At 43.6% G+C, this 17765-nt stretch overlaps 1 protein-coding gene across 1 annotated transcript in view; it reads right to left on the bottom strand.

Annotated features, from left to right (window-relative positions):
• The window catches only part of LOC311103422 (speckle-type POZ protein), an 80021-nt gene that overhangs the window by 50351 nt on the left and 11905 nt on the right, over positions 1 to 17765 (bottom strand). The window contains exon 2 of the mRNA XM_084144987.1: positions 2540 to 2695. The gene's annotated coding sequence lies outside the window, so the exon portion shown is untranslated. The remainder of the gene's footprint in view (positions 1 to 2539; positions 2696 to 17765) is intronic.

Raw genomic sequence — 17765 nt, 5'->3', positions numbered from 1 at the left:
GGTGGTAGAGGAGCTGATCACAGTTGGAGTGTGGCCCTTCAGGAGGAGAAATAAAACCCAATCATTAAGCAACTCCACACAAGCAGCATGTTTGAGACTGGGGGATCCACCGGCAGAACAGCTGCAGGGTTGCCGCGGCAACTGGAATTAGAACCAGGAGGCCGAGTGTGAGACAGAAACCAGGTAAAAGAGAAGTGAGAGCGATTGAGGGAGAGATGGAGCGAAAGAGAGAGGAATCAAACATCTTTCCAGGTTGCCAAGCGACAGGCGATGCCAGTCAGTGAATGTAGAGCACAGTTGATCAAAGTTGGCCGCTGGGCGGTAATACGTCCCAAAATAATTACTGTGAAAAGACCTATTAAGATGTAAACCTGGACTGTCACATATGGCCGTTGAGCTGCCACATCCATCTGTTAGCATATGTGTCAGTGAGTAATTGCAATATGGTTGGAGTAATGACTGGGTTATATGTGTATATCAGACAAGTCCTAAGGATTCCATTCCCAGCACTGATAGGTTCATTGTTACGTGGTCTCAAAGGATCAAATCATGTAAGGGATAATCAACGAGGGGCTATGCATTCTATGGAATATAATGAACGATGTTGAAGGCATGTTCCACGACACGCTAGCAGAGTGGAGTTGCATTATTTTCCAGAGAGCACATATAGCCCCTAGTTGATTATCCCTTTTATACCATGGCTATAATTTAACACATTTGCCGCTAGAAATGCGTTCAACATCCACTGAAGTAGCTAGCAAGTTAGCTACAGTTGTTGCCTTGGTAACCAAACAAACAGACTTGCTAGTTTAGCTAACCAAACCATCAGTCTTACCTTGCTATTATGAAAATCGAATTCAACAATGCCAATAATGTTTTCAATTCGACTTTTGCTTTCAAAAGCAGCTCAAACATAGGACATGTAAGAATTAACTATAGCCATTTAATTCTACCGTGCAAATATACCATGCGTTATAGGGAAATAATGAACTCTAGAATGCCCTTCAAGCCAATCAGAAACTAGTATTTAACAATGCCATGGTATAAAAAGTTTTATAAACTGGGTGGTTCGAGCACTGAATGCTGACTGGCTGACAGCCGTATACCACGGGTAAAACATTTATTTGTATTGCTCTAAATACGTTGGTAACCAGTTTATAATAGCAATAAGGCACCTTGGGGGTTTGTGGTATATGTCCAATATACCACGGCTAAGGGCTGTAACCAGGCACTCCGCATTGCGTCGTACAAAGAACAGTCCTTAGCCGTGGTATATTGGCCATATATCACAGGTCCTCCAGGGTCACCCCTGCTGTGCTGTGAATGGGAGAGGCAGAGCGTTGGGAGCTCGTTGGGCCTGGCAGCCGGCTGGCAGGCCAGCTAAGGGTGAGTGTCAGGTCAGGTGAGCGACACAGTTGAGTCAGGCGTGGTGAAGCCAGCAAGCATAGAGCAGAGCAAAGCCACTGAATGACAAAAATAAATAAAAAGCCACTGAATGATCTGAAGTGGCGTCAATTACCCTGGAGTAGCCGTGCGTGAGGGAGGGGGACAGGGGATGGAGCCACTGACCGATGAGGTGAGGGGGACAGGGGATGGAGCCACTGACCGATGAGGTGAGGGGGACAGGGGATGGAGCCACTGACCGATGAGGTGAGGGGGACAGGGGATGGAGCCACTGACCGATGAGGTGAGGGGGACAGGGGATGGAGCCACTGACCGATGAGGTGAGGGGGACAGGGGATGGAGCCACTGACCGATGAGGTGAGGGGGACAGGGGATGGAGCCACTGACCGATGAGGTGAGGGGGACAGGGGATGGAGCCACTGACCGATGAGGTGAGGTGGAAGGGGGCTGAAGGATGAGAGACACCCAGTGACAGGTCCTCAAATGCGATGTTCAATTTATACAGAAAGGATTCTGTTGACCTTTCGTTCTATCTAGAGGGTTGTTTCAAATAATATTTAAGGATTTGTTAAGTGTGTATTAGAATGTCTACAAACACACACTTTTTATTTCTTGGGAATCCTATATTCTCTCCACTTTACAGTTCTGTCACCTGTCATATACAGCTGCATTATCCTCCCCTCCCTCATCTCTCACTCCAACACTGATAATTATTCTCCTTTTCACACCTTTAAGCCCTTTATTAGAAATTAAGTGTTACTTTAGCTCTTTTAAGACAGACACATCTGAATCATATCCTAAATGATTCAATGCTGCCACATACATCTAATTGTGGTCTCTGTGCATCCACTCCCTTCCCTCTCCTCGTTTGTCTATCCTCGTCCTCTTTCATTTCTTTGTGTCATTGATTTATTCAAACCCTAAATCTCACACCTTCTCCCATCTAAACTTCTTCCTCTCTGTCAACAAAATTCTTCCACCCCTATTTATTTATGTATATCTCTCTCAACATTTCCCTCAGTCTCTTCAAACTAGCCACCAGCCAATGCTCCCCCTCCCATCCCCCCACTTCCCTGTGTTGGTACGTACCAGCGTCATCCCCCCCCCCCTTATCTCCACCCCAGTTGGTACTCACCCAGATCAAAGTCCCTCAAACATATGTGCTGCTGGCTGATGCCACGGCTGGGCCAGCTGGGCCCTCTGTCCGTCAGTCTGAGAGAGGTCCTCTGTCTGTACGTCTCTCTGTCTGTCTCTGGCTGTGTCCCCCTGTCTGCCTGGGCCTCCTGTCCGGCTGCAGAGAGGGAGAGAACACAAACACAATAGATTAATTGAGCGAGAGAAAGAGAAAAAGAGAGGGAGGTTGGTTGGTTGGTTGGTTGGTTTGTATCTGAACGGGTACCTCTACTTGACGTGTAAGCACAGAATAATACTTTTGTGAATGTGTAGTGTTAGCTTAGCAAGGAAAGTCCAGCCAGAAAATACACAGTAGGGCCCCAGTAGTTCACTCAGAGAAGATGATATCAGTGAGACTCCAATAACAGTGCTGTCTGTCTGGCCCTCTCTCTCCCCCCCTGGCTGAACAGTTCCAGTCTCTGGTGGAGGAGAGGTCTGTCTGTCACCCTTCTCTTCCCTCCTTCCCTTTCCCTCTGTCGACATAGCTGAGGTGGCCCCGTCTCCCTCATGGATGAGCGGGGTTCATTTAGTGAGGTGTCTGATTTGAGGTGAAACCAGACCGATGCCACACAGCAGAATTATTAAATACTTCAACAGGGAGGATGTGTCTAGTAATAATAATAATAATAATAATAATAATAATAATAATAATGCACACTAGCACTTCCTAGTTCTTACAGAGACTCCCATGTAACTGAACAGGAGATGGGGTTTTTCAGGCTGTATGGTGTTATATAACTTACAAACTGTACAAAGACAATAGCTGAGAGATGCGAGTCACTTCAAGCTCATCTGGTTTGTAAGACAAAGTACTGTTTCAGAGCAGTCATCAAAAACAAATAGGCCCAACTTGAGACCATGAAGAAAGCCAAGTGCAATACTGTTAGATTAATTTGGATTTTAAGAATAATGACTAAAGGATTTCACCCCAAATACAGTATAAATGTTAGAATTATCATGTAGTGTCAACCCACTAACAGAGGGGGCGGTACTAAACATTCAAGGGTGAAGGGGAAGGCGGAAACTGTTTAGAAAACCCACCTAAAGGTGGGAGGAGTCAAGGTCAGGAGGTATAAAATCGTATGTTTGTGTCTTTGGCGCCAGAGCTCTCCATGAATAAACATACAAAAAATCCTTCTTCGTGGTTATGGACCTTGAATCATTGATGATTAAAACCAGAGCCTTACAACCTCTGGTAATGATTCAAGCTTAGGTTGAATTAGAGATAGAAATTCACATGACAGATTGGTCCTTCGAGCCGGATCTTAATACATCTTTATCGTTCTAAGGACACCGAAACCCGTGCACGGGCGGGTGATAGCATCCGTGAAAGAGTCCTGGCCTTCGACGTTAAGGTTATAAACAGGACGGTGATTACTCTTTATGAACGATAAAGACGTTAACGAGTTTGAAAAAGCATTTAAATCCAAACTGCAAGGAAAAGGTCAGTAATTTTTATTCATGGATTTTGGTGAAATGATTTTAACTTGTATAAGAATAGGAATTCTTGTAAAGGGCAGACAGGTTACCAAAATCTCAAAGGAGGTAATAATTATTACGACTGGGGAGGGCTAAAAATTAGGTCGCGTGAGAAAAAATGGTTATCGACCCCTTTCATGAAACCGGAGTTTTAAATAAAAAACTCTGGGTTAGGGGTTAAATAATTGTAAATGGTTAATTACAAAAGCAGATCATACATTGGCTCAAGAGGCGCACTAAGATATTAGCTCCTACGAAAATAATTCGGGATTGAATTATTACAAAAGGGGGGGGGGATTTCTAGGTCCGAGAATTAACGGGGGATGTAGGAAGAGATCGAAGAAATATGTTTTATGGATCCATTTGGGAGAAGAGGTATGAATTTATTGGGCATCTCGAAGTAAAAAGGTTAGTAGGCAGATGCATATAAAATGAATTTGAAAAAACAGCGAAAGGAGGGGCTAGAGACAGCGAGTGTTTTTTTTTTAAGCGCAAAAGTGCTTTAACGGTAACAAAGGAAAATGTTTGAAAAAATGATTCGTGTCAATTAAGAATTGGCTAAAAACACCACAAAGTGATTATTTGAGAGGTACCTATAAAAATCCAACGATGCATATGTATGAACTTTCGCACTCAAACGTAGACGTACGTCATGAGTGAGAAAGTAGAGAATATTTACATTTGCATTTTTGGTCATTTGGCAGACGCTCTGGTCCGGAGCGACTTGCAGAACCAATAGAGGGTTGCATTGAACTATTATGTTGTGTTGGGCATTTGAATGGCATAAGGTGAAATATGTGTGTATGAGGGAATTCAACGGCTGGTATGAATGATAACCGGATACTACTTAGTATTTGGTTGGTTAAATGCTGAATAAAAGATTTGGAGCGTGGTTGGGGGTTAAAAACACACTTATTCAATAGGGAATGGGTGGAGAGAGAGAGAGTTTTTACGTGTATTAAAAGTTGCATAAGATAGCTTTAGTAGTATTCTAGATAGGTCTATGAAAATATGTTACAATTACGAATGACATTATTTCCTAAGAAGGTAGATTGTAGGGAAGTTTCCCGCGCCTCCCCCATAATGTAGGAAGGAGCAGGAGAGGGGGAGGAGATGAGACAGTACATAGTTCAAATGGTAGGAATGTCATTAAGTGTATGCTGATCAACGATATCAAGCATTTGTTTTATTGATTGGGGCCGAATCAGAGAGAACTGTTAAAGAGATTGAATAGCGAACTGAAATGGGTTAGCGGGAAAATACAAATAGTTGTAAAATTTTAAAACGATAATTTATTTTCGTTACAGGAAAGCAAGTGGCATTGGCTGTTGTGCTGGGGGAATAGCGCCAGCCTGTGGTGGGTTCTGGATTTGTTATAAATAACTTTATATTTTAAACTAAAGTGATGGAATAGACTACAATTATAACATCAGAAAAAGGACAATATAATTCGTAATAGTTATTATTGATAGTTATTGCAGTTATTAGCTCCTGAGTGGCGCAGTGGTCTAAGGCACTGCATCGTAGTGCTAACTGTGCCACTAGAGATCCTGGTTCGAATCCAGGCTCTGTCACAGCCGGCCGCGACCGGGAGACTCATGGGCGGCGCACAATTGGCCCAGCGTCGTCCAGGGTAGGGGGGAAAATGGCCGGCAGGGATGTAGCTCAGTTGATAGAGCATGGTGTTTGCAACGCCAGGGTTGTGGGTTCGATTCCCACGGGGGAAGGGCAGTAAAAAAATTAAATAAAATAAAAAGTATTCACTAACTGTAGGTCGCTCTGGATAGGAGCGTCTGCTGGGTGACTAGAATGTAAATGTATTATCATTGATTCAGTAATAGTAGACAGAATAGAGTAAGAAAAATAACATACGGGAGCTGAGTATTTAATGGCCACTAGGGGAAATAGCTGGTAGAGGTAGAACTCCAGAATAGAAGGGGAGAGAGATTTTCTTAGGGGGTGGATCAAATAATTGATAATGGATCATTTGAAATGAGATCACATGTAGCAGATTTAGAGTAATCAATTAAATAATCATTGTATACTCGAGGAATTTTGAGGGATTTTATGGATTAGTTATAAGGAATTAGATTGATACAAACATTATTCATGGGTTAGGACTGGGGATATCTGTATCATGTTTTGTGTGTACTACCATCTTTAGATTACGGATGGTAATTGAAGGTTAACAAAATGTATAACCAGGAGAAAGAGATTAGCTTATCTCATTGGAATATTGCTCAGGGCAAGGGGGAGCAGTAGTGAAGTTAGGCAGTATTTAGGTCATAAGAGGGAGCTACCAAATTAAGTTGAGCCTAACTATCTTTGATTGTTATTTTTCAATTGGGTTTTTCAAATTAAAAAAACACACCCAGCATGATGTTTATAAAGGGTTGTTATGTTGAATTTAGGGGATTTTCAACAGTTCATAGGTGGTGTTTACTATGCTGTAGGATGGAATGGTTTGTTGGGGGATATTTGAACCTAAATTAATGGAATAAGCTGCAGTAATCAGAGGAATGTACAATCTAAGGCGAGACAACTATTGCCTAGATCATTGATTTAGCAATAGGATCAGGTAGATAAGGACTAGAGGGGGAAAAAAATAGATGAAGAATGATGAGCTTTTTGGTAAGGATAGACTGCTGTAAAGCTTGGGTACGCCATTATGTACTGCATACGGGTAAATTAAGTGATCTTATCTATGGGAAGGCAATGGCAGCCCATGGTAAAATCATTTGGAACTCTGAGGAGGAAGAACAGTTTATGTTGTTGCTCTCTTCCCAAACAGTCTTAGCTTTTCATACATATATCAGGAATGTTACCCAAATGGTAGAGAGTAAAGAGGGATATGACATTGGTCGTGATTTAAAGATGATGGGTTTTTAAAAAATTTTTGGTGGGCTATTAGAGATAACTGGGTTAATCACGAACATAGAGGTTTTTATTCTTTGTTGCTAGGCAGAACACTTAGGTGACCTAAATATGGACTTGTCATGTCCAACAATCAGTCTTCAGGTCAAGCCCGGGAGAGCCGGGGTAGAACAGAGGTTGAACTAAACATACGTGTTTTTACAAGATAAGAGATTGTTTGATTGGATTACTAATTGATTCTGAACTGAATGAAAGTCGAATTTAGCCGCCATAAAGACAAAGGAAGTGGGAGGAGCAATAAAGAAGCAAAAGACAATCTCAAAAATGAAAGGCATGGCAATTGGTTGATAAATTACCTAAGGGAATGTTTAGGAAGGTGATAAATATTGACACATAAGCAGAACTGTGTGTCAAGAGGGGGGAAGAGGCTAATTGTAGGATTAAATAATATACGAAGGAGAGGACAAAATACTTTTTAAAAAAAAACATTTTTTTAGATACAGTCTAAAAAGAGAATGCAGTCAGAAATTGTTACATTAATCTGAACATGTGTGAAGATAGTTTATTAACCACACCCGTATGTCAGAGGTTTTGTGCCCCACAGGTGAACTAAAGGAGAAGGTGACCCACTATCTAACCAGGTGACTGGTGAGCATCCAGTCACTAGAAGGAAAACTGGAAGCAGGCCTGTTGGGAAGGGCCCTATCAGGTTATGTTGGTCACCGCCTTGGCCATTAGAATAGCAGAGAGAGGAACCTGGGTCCATGTTACCCACTGCAAGAAGGTAAGACCACATACAAGCACCAATTAGCACACGCAGAGTTGAAGAGCAGAACTGGGCCACAGGGTCCGGGGGTCACCTCTGTCAACGAAGATCTCCTACCCAGACCTATCATCACTGTAGTGTGTTCCTAGGGTGTGAGTATGGGGTGGTACCGAGCAGAAGGACTCAAGACAGGAGAGGGTTGGCGGTTTTTGGGAATATGGGTGACCCTGAGCTGCATCATAGTCTCGACAATAGTCGTGGTATGTCAAGATCCACCACCACCTCGCACCAATTATGCTATGGCCTTACCATTATTAAGAAATAAAAGGGAAGCGACCCAACATACTGACCGTCAAGGGCGAGTGATCTACAAAATAGGAGTCAGAGAAGGGTGGGGAGTAAGATTCAACTTACTGGGCTTGCGCGGACAAATACGGATGGGATACTTGTCTAAGATTACATTTGATGGAGTCAAAAGATATGGAAAGCACAGGTACTGTCATTAATCCACTAACAGCAATAGACCGAGTAGATCAGTCAAGGGATGACGGAGTCAATTCGACTAACCCGTCCACTATGAAAGATTTTCTCCTCCAAGAATGGAACCAAGGGGAAGTGGAGGGGGTCCCTGATGAGAATCTCTGGTTAAAGTGGATGAAATACACCGCTAGGGCCTTGGGGGAGACCAATTGTTATGCATGCTCCATTGGGCGATCGACAATGTTGACCGCCCCAATGCCAAAGGCAATGTTTCCCTGTGTATTAGACCTGGGGTCCAATCAAAAAGAGCCAAATTGCACAGGGATTGGGCTGGCAAAATTGACATACTCGGCCAGCCCACCTAGATTCACTTTAACTCCTGGCGAATACCAGTGTTACAGACATAGAAATGGCACCCGTAACTTGGGTGATTTTGATGGCTGTAAGGAGATAATTAATGTGACTGATTTAGATAAGGAAGGGAGGGGAAAAAAATAGGAGCCTAACCATCCCTCTGACTGATGTGTGGTGGGCATGCACTAACAAAGGGAGCATTCGGCAGACATTACCAGAGGGATGGGTGGGTACTTGTGCACCAGTATTGTTGGTCCAACCTGTAAGAATTGGTCATCAAAGACCAGTGACAGGAAGAATAATTAGGAGAAAAATAAATATAAGTCAGGAAGGAAATAGCCCAATTTGGATAGATGGTATAGGCATCCCCAGGGGTGTTCCAGACGAATACAAAGCTATGAATCAAATATGGGAGAGTTTTACTACAACATTTTTCTGGTGGGTGACAATAAACAAAAATATGGATTGGATAAATTTGATCTATTACAACCAACAACGATTTATTGACCAGATTAGAGATGCAGTAAAGGGGATCTCTGAGCGATTATCCGCCATCCCGCTCATAACTTCGTAGAGGTTGGTTCTAGATCAGGCAGAAAGGGCCGGTGTCTATAGAAAGATAAGCCATTGTTGCACATTTATCCCTAACAACACCACACTGGATGGGACAGTCATCAGAGCTCTTACAGAATTAACTGCACTAAGTGAAGGATGAACTGAACTCAGAAGTTAGTACATTGTGGATAGGGTGGTTTGATGAAATATTTGGTAAATGGAAAACCCTAGCAGCCACCATCTTAGGAGCGGTCAGTGTTTGTATGGGTATTCTTGTATTATGTGGTTGTTGTCTTGTTCCCTGTGTCCGAGGATTGGTGAGTCAGGCGTAGGTGAAATGCAGTATCTAAACAATGATGAGAGATGGACTGACTCCGGACTCTGACCAGGGGAAAGAAAAAAATGATCCTCCAGGCTTGGTGGATGACGAGGATTTGGACTCTGAAAGACCGCAATTGGTTGAAATGTTTATTAGTTCTGATGTGATCTCTGAGATTAATCATGCTTGTAAAATACATTTATCCTGAATGTGGGAATATTTAGTCAAAGGGGTGGATTGTTAAAGTAATTTGGATTTTAAGAATAATGACTAAAGGATTTCACCCCAAATACAGTATAAATGTTAGAATTATCATGTAGTGTCAACCCACTAACAGAGGGGGCGGTACTAAACATTCAAGGGTGAAGGGGAAGGCGGAAACTGTTTAGAAAACCCACCTAAAGGTGGGAGGAGTCAAGGTCAGGAGGTATATAATCGTATGTTTGTGTCTTTGGCGCCAGAGCTCCCCATGAATAAACATACAAAAAATCCTTGTTCGTGGTTATGGACCTTGAATCATTGATGATTAAAACCAGAGCCTTACAACCTCTGGTAATGATTCAAGCTTAGGTTGAATTAGAGATAGAAATTCACATGACAAATACCATTCTGACTAACAATCTCTCTCTGTGACATGTTCTGAATAAAGAACACTTTCCCCCTCTCTTTAATCCAGACCCTGCCATAGCCCCTGGGTAAGAAATACAGAGAGAAGAGAGCTGGACTGAAGGAATGAATGAAATCATCTTAACACCCTCAGGTTTACACATACCAGTCATACAAATGTCAATCAGATGCAAAATATAGAGGTAAAATACATGCACAGAATGTGAAAGTGCTATTCTCAGAGGTGTGTGTGTCGGGGGGAGAGAGGCTTGATCAATAGCTCACCTGCAATGAATATGTGAGTGTTCTTATTGACTGGACAAGCAGATGTGTATTCAAAACCTGGCAACAACAGAGGTATGAGTCCGATCGATATTTTTTGTCTCCAAAATCCCTCTAATGCCTCCTGGTTCAAAGCACCGTTTTAACAGGCAAAACGGGGATTGAGAGAAACTTAGGTCTGACAATATGCTGTGATTGAGTCAGACTGTGTACAAATTAATGTGTCAAATGTATGAGGTGGAGAGGCTATGTCTCTGTGCTCCTGTGGTGGGCAGAGCCTGCCTGGTTGGTCTGTACAGTGAAGGTCATCTGGCCAAACCAGCCTTCAGACCTACATAACAGCTGCACAGCTACTTCGACCTACTACTGCTACCTCTACTGTCTGAATCAGAGACTAAAATCACCTTGGCTCACTGCAACAGCTATCCTCCTCTCCCTGTCTATGACCGATGATCATTTACTCTGACTGTGCTTTCTCTCACCTCCTCAAATCTCTTCTGGCCATCCCTCCTTCACTCCCTCCTTCTCTGACCTGTACTCATTATCTATGTATCCTTCTCCAGCCTTACTCTTTCACGCTCCCTTCTCTTCTCCTCCCGCCCTCCCTCCCTGACTGATAGGTGTTGGTCAGCGGTGTGGTAATGAGTTGTGACTCCAGGAAATGAGGGTTGACCTGCAGTGTGTGATCCTGTAATCAGGTTGGGTAAACGCTGGGGCCTAACCCTGTCACCCTCCTTGCCTCTGCACTCCTTGCCTCTGCACTCCCTGCCCCGGCCTGTCTGTCTGTCTGTCCACCAGTGAGGCTGATCGATTAGTCAGGTTGGAGAGGGGAGGGGAGATGAGATGACAACACAGACACCCACTGCCATCCATCCTGTCAAGACTCCATGGCAGAGCCAACCTAAATCTCCTCAATCCCTCAGCTTGAGAGAACAGGGATTGGATGGTGAGGAGGGGAATGAGGGAGAGGGAGGAGAGGAAGATGGAGCTGAGAGAGACAGGAGAGTAGTGGGGAAACAAAAGTGTAAGAATAAAACAGAAAAAAAATAATAGAAAGCAGAAAAGGCAAAGAGAGAGGAAGAATGGGAGATGGAGGAGGGGGCAGGATGAAAGATGGGTGGATGTACTACAGGCTGATGAAAAAGAGACAGGGAAGGGGAGCAGCAGCTCAAACAAACGGCAAGACAAGGAGAGGATTTAAAAAACGACACGAGAAAGGATTGAAGAAAATTAAGCAGAGGGCGGAAAGGGACAGGGAGAGATGGGGATAGACATAAAAAGAAACGTCAGCCATGATACGGGGAAAATGAAGGAGAGAAAAAAAAGAGAGGAAGAAAAGACTGTTCCTCACAGGTTCACTGCTGCTGAAACCCCCCAAGACTTGAAAAATAGGAATATTTAGAGAGTGGCAGCTCGCCAGGGGGTCACATCAAGCGCTTGACTATGTTTAGAAAGAGCCACTAAGAGTGAAAAACTGTCATAATTATGAACCCAACTGGGCCAGTCAACCCTGTGCTGCTACTACTACTACTACTGCACACACAGTGAAGGCTCTGGGTTACTCACACACACAGTGAAGGCTCTGGGTTACTCACACACACACACACAGTGAAGGCTCTGGGTTACTCACACACACAGTGAAGGCTCTGGGTTACTCACACACACACACAGTGAAGGCTCTGGGTTACTCACACACACGGCCAAAAAGGAGTAATATGCCTAGAGTAATTCAAAGAGGTCGTCTACGATAGACTAGCTTCCTGTCCAGGTGAGCGGCCACTCCGGCGGCTACTTAATACTATGGCTGGGAATTGCCAGGGACCTCACGATACGATATTAATCACAATAATTAGGTGCTTAGGTGCTGTTACGATATGTATTGCGATTCTCACGATTCTATATGTATTGCGATTCGATAATGTGATTTTATTGCCATTCGATGTTCCAAGCATATTGCTCACCATTTGTCTGCTGCAGAGGGACAACAAAGAGCCATGAGAAAATGAGTTTTGATCAACCTATTTAAAAAGAAGTTGGAAAACAATATATGAAGGAAAAATACTGGAGTTTTGGTGCAGGTACAGCCAACTAGCGCAAAAATAACATTGCGATATTGTCAAAACAATACAGACTCCCGAGTGGCGCAGCGGTCTAAGCCACTGCATCGCAGTGCTGAGACGCCACTACAGCCACTACAGTTCGATCCCAGTCTGTGTCACAGCCGGTCGTGACCGGGAGCCCCATGGGGTGGCGCACAAATGGCCCTGCGTCGTCCGGGCTAGGGGAGGGTTTGGCCGGGGGATTTCCTTAGCTCATCGTGCTCTAGCGACTCCTTGTGGCGGGCTGGGCGCCTGCAAGCTGACTTCGGTTGTCAGTTGGACGGTGTTTCCTCCGACACATTGGTGCGGCTGGCTTCCGGGTTAAGTGAGCAGTAAGTTAAGAAGCAGCACGGATTGGCAGGTCATGTTTCGGAGGACGCATAACTGTCGACCTTCACCTCTCCTGAGTCCGTTGGGGAGTTGCTGCGATGAGACAAGATCGTAACTACCAATTGGATATCACAAAATTGGGGAGAAAAAGGATGTAAAAATATTGAAATAAAAAATAATACAATATATCGTCAAAAATAATATCCCAATATGCAACTGTATTGATTTTCGTGATAGAAAGTGGCTTAAGCAGCGGATACCCCCATCACTACTTACACACTGAGGGCAGCTTAGCGGAAATGGAGGAAAACTAAACTTCCAGAGGACCTATCATCCTTCCACTCTACCGTCTCTTCCTCTGTTTAAGCCACTTTCGATCACGCTAAATTTCAGGCTTCTGCCTCCAACCCTGGGAAACTATTTTTCTTCCCTCCTTACTCCTCTACCTCCCTCCCTCTGCGGACGACTTTGTCAACCACTTTGAAAAAAAGGTTGACGACATCCGCTCCTCATTCACTCAGCCTACTTAGTCCACTGGTCCCACTCACACAGAACTACTTGACCTCTTTCTCCCCTCTCTCTCTAGATGAAATCCTGCGACTAGTGATGTCCGGCTGCCAAACAACCTGCCCACTTGACCCATTCCCTCCTCCCTTCTCCAGACCATCTCTACAGACCTTCTCCATTCCTCACTTCCCTCATCAACTCATCCCTGACCACTGGCTGCGTCCCCTCTGACTTCAAGATGGCCAGAGTCGCTCCCCTCCTTAAGAAACCAACACTTGATCCCTCTGACGTCAACAACTATAGACCGGTATCCCTTCTTTCTTTCCAAAACACTTGAGCGTGCTATCTCTGATCAACTCACTCGTTATCTCTCTCAGAATGACCTTCTTGATCCTAACCAGTTAGGCTTCAAGTTGGGTCACTCAACCGAGACCGCTCTCCTCTGTGTCACGGAGGCTTTCCACTCTGCCAAAGCGGACTCTCTGTGTCTGCACCACGTACTCTCACTACTGGTGTCCCCCAGGGCTCGGTTCTAGGCCCTCTCCTCTTTTCACTAAGTCACTCTGCTCTGTCATATCCTTTCATGGTCTTTCCTATCATTGGTATGCAGATGACACTCAACTACTTTTCTCCTTCCCCCTTCTGACAGCCAGGTGGCGACACGTATCTCTGCGTGCCTGGCAGATAACTCAGCTTGGATGTCAGCCCACCACCTCAAGCTCAACAAAAAGCAGCTGCTCTTCCTCCCAGGGAAGGACTGCCTGCTCCAAGACCTCTCCATCACAGTTGACAACTCCAAGGTGCCCCCCTCCCAGAGTGCAAATAACCTTGGCGTGACCCTGGACCACACTGTCATTCTCTGCAAACATCAAAGCAGTGACTCGCTCCTGCAGGTTTATGCTCTACAGAGTACAACCTTCCCTCACACAGGAAGCGGCGCAGGTCCTAATCCAGGCACGTCTAGACTACTGCAAATCTCTTTTGGCTGGTCTACCCGCTTCTGCCATCCAACTCCTGCAACTTGTCGTGGCACCCTTATGGTGGAATAAGCTTCCCCCTAAAGTTAGGGCAGCAGAGTCCCTGCCCATCTTTCGAAAACATCTGGAAGAAATATGTTGAGGGAAATGTACTTGATACAATTGTGATGTGTTGTTGTCTCACCTAGCTATCTTAAGATGAATGTACTAATTGTACGTCGCTCTGGATAAGAGCTTCTGCTAAATGACTAAAATGGAACATGTAGAATGGAACAGTATGTGCTCACAGACCTAGACACACATTATGGATACACATGGTTCTTATGCACAGCTCTTTTGTGTATGGAAATATGCATCTTGACAGGAACTGTAGTACAAATCTGTTTATTAGTGAAAACTTCAACTTATAAATATCAAAAAACTTGTTTTTGCTTTGTCATTATTGGGTATTGTGTGTAAATTAATGAGGAAAAAACATAACTGATTCCATTTTAGAATAAGGCTGTAACTTAACAAAATGTGGGAAAAGTCAAGGGGTCTTTTTTTTTCTTCTTAAAACTTCAATTATCTAAAAACGCGTAAACTTCTGGGTTTGTTTTCATATTCGCATATGTTGTAGCTTAGACCCTACTTTACATCCTGGAGTTTGTGTTGTGCCCGCCATCGGTTGAGACAACATGTTCTTGAATAGGTGTCATGTTTTGGCTTCTAAATGTACTGAAATGGGAATTTCAATTTACAAATGGTACCACAAAGATGGTTGGAGAGGGAATGTTGCCTTGAATGGGAATATCTGTTGTTTTAAATGATACTCATAAATCCTCCATAGGAAACCTATTGAAATCATAGAACTATAGATAATAGTATAGACCAGGGGTGTCAAACGTCCGGCCCGCGGGCCGGATCAGGCCCGCAAACGGGTTTAATCCGGCCCGCGAGATGATTTTGAAAATAAATAAATAATAATAATAATTTTGTAAAGTATAAAAATGCGCTGCAATTTTTCAATAAAATAAACTGCTGTTCCAATTGCGTCCACTGGATGGCGCAATAGCAATTGTGTTAAGCAAGCAAACTGTTTATACCGGGGCAGAGCAAGTAGGTCAAGCACGTGCAGCCAATGAGCTACTTTGTTTTGCCCGCAATATTTATTACGGCTTCTACTTTTAACATTATGTGCTTTGGCACCCTCATTGCCCCAATATGTCTCTGTCAAAAAAGAGAAAAGTGGACGCAGAGTGCAGAGTGTTCCAAGAAAAATGGTCATCCTATTTATTCACGGAATTGAATGGGAAAGCAGTATGTTTGGTGTGTTCAGAGCATGTTGCAGTGCTGAAAGAATATAACCTTCGTCGCCACTATGTGAGTCTTCATGCCGACAAATATGACAACTTTCAAGGACAGCGGAGATGAGAGAAGGTGAATGAACTGTTGGCGGGTCTGAAGAAACAGCAGTCTGTGTTTACTCACAGCCGAGACATCAGTGACGCTGCAGTGAAAGCTAGCTACCTCATTGCTAATGAAATCGCAGTGGCTTCAAAACCATTTAGTGAGGGTGAATTTGTAAAAACATGCATGATGAAGGCAGCGGAGATTGTGTGCCCTGAAAAGCGGCAGGCTTTTGCAAATATCAGCCTGACAAGAAACACAGTTGCAGACAGGATTTCCGATCTTTCAGTGGATTTGGACAGCCAGTTGAAGCAAAAAGTAAAGTCATTTATTGCGTTTTCGGTTGCAATTGATGAAAGCAAGGACATTACAGATGTTGCACAACTGGCCATTTTCATCCGCGGAGTTGATGACACATTGACCGTCACCGAGGAGTTTGTGGAGTTGGTGCCGATGACAGATACAATGACAGCAGCTGATATTTTTACCGCACTCGTCGGCGCGCTGGACAGGGTCGGAGTGGACTGGTCCCGCGCTGTCAGCCTGGCTACAAATGGTGCGCCCTCAATGATCGGGAAAAAAGCAGGCGTTGTGACAAAGTTCAGAGAGAAAGTGCAATCTGCAAATGGAGGACGTGATTTTTTTGACTTTTCACTGTATTTTGCACCAGGAGGCTTTGTGTTGCAAGTCATTAAAGATGGATAACGTCATGAAGGTGGTCATCCAAACTGTTAATTTCATCCGATCCAGAAGCCTGAATCACCGTCAGTTTGACAGCCTTCTCAGAGAGAAAGACCACATCTATGGCCTGCCATACCACACTGAGGTAAGATGGTTAAGCCGAGGTGCTGTGCTGAGGCGTTTCTTTGATTTACGAGAAGAAATTGAACAGTTCATGGAAGAAAAGGGCAAACCAGTGTTAGAATTTCATTCCGCAGAATGGATGCAGGACCTTGCATTTATGGTGGATGTTACAGAGCACCTGAATAAATTGAACAAACAGCTGCAAGGGCGCAACAAAGTTGTCACGCAGTATTATGACAGCATACGTTCTTTCAAGTTGAAGCTGTCATTGTGGGAGACGCAACTTGCCGGTGGTGATGCAGCTCACTTCCCCTGTCTGAAAAATGTGTGCGCGACCCAACATGTGGCAGACATGAAGCGGTTCAAAGATAAAATAACGGGACTGTTACGGGAGTTTGAGCAACGCTTTCAGATTTATGTTAATATGTTTTTATGTTGATGTGCTATTGTTTTTAATTTATTTTATTTTATTTGTATATTTAACCTATTCTTGACTCTGTGGTTCTTGCACTTGTTTGGGGAAGAGGATTTCATTATTTTTATCTACATTTCTGCCTGAGAAATGACACCCTGATATAGTTCTGTGATCTGTGAAACAGTTCTGTTAATCACTGAGGCATTGTGTGTTTGTGTTCTTTTTCTTTAGAATTGTCAAATAAACTTGACGTGTTTTATGATTAATAGTGATGTTGTGCTTGTACTATTTTGGACACACTGTCCTCAGGCTCCAGCTTTATGTTGTATGTTGATCGTATTAAAACAAAGAAAACAATCTGAAGTTGTTGTTTTTAAGTTATATATACCATGATTTTTCCGGTCCGGCCCACTTGGGAATAGATTTTCCTCCATGTGGCCCCTGAGCTAAAATTAGTTTGACACCCCTGGTATAGACATTACCATTTAAGTTAACATCTGATGGTTGGTGGACCAGCGGCCATCTTTGTGGTAGTAATTAGAAGTTACAATTTCAATTAAATTTACATTTCAATGGTATACCAGCTAAATTGCAGTGGTCTGAAGTGATAGGTCCATTCTATGAATAATTGTTCTATGATTGAAATGACACCAACCAGCCTGTATTCAAGAGCATGTTGTGTCTTAACCGATGGCGGGCTCAACACAAAAAACACATTATGTCAAGTAGGGTCTAAACTACAACATACACGAATATCCCCAAAATTGGAGTTTGTGTATTTTTTGATAATTGGTCGATTACATTTTTTATTAACAGTTAAGTTATTAAATAGTTTGACAACCCTGTTTGTAAGGGTAGGGGAGGGAATGGCCGGCAGGGGATGTAGCTCAGTTGGTAGAGCATGGCGTTTGCAACGCCAGGGTTGTGGGTTCGATAAAATAATGTATGCGCT

Source organism: Coregonus lavaretus, assembly GCF_964263955.1.
Source record: "Coregonus lavaretus genome assembly, chromosome: 28".
Taxonomy (NCBI): Eukaryota; Metazoa; Chordata; class Actinopteri; order Salmoniformes; family Salmonidae; genus Coregonus; species Coregonus lavaretus.
The sequence above is the reverse complement of the archived record's forward strand: the minus strand, read 5'-3'. Positions and strand labels throughout refer to the sequence as shown.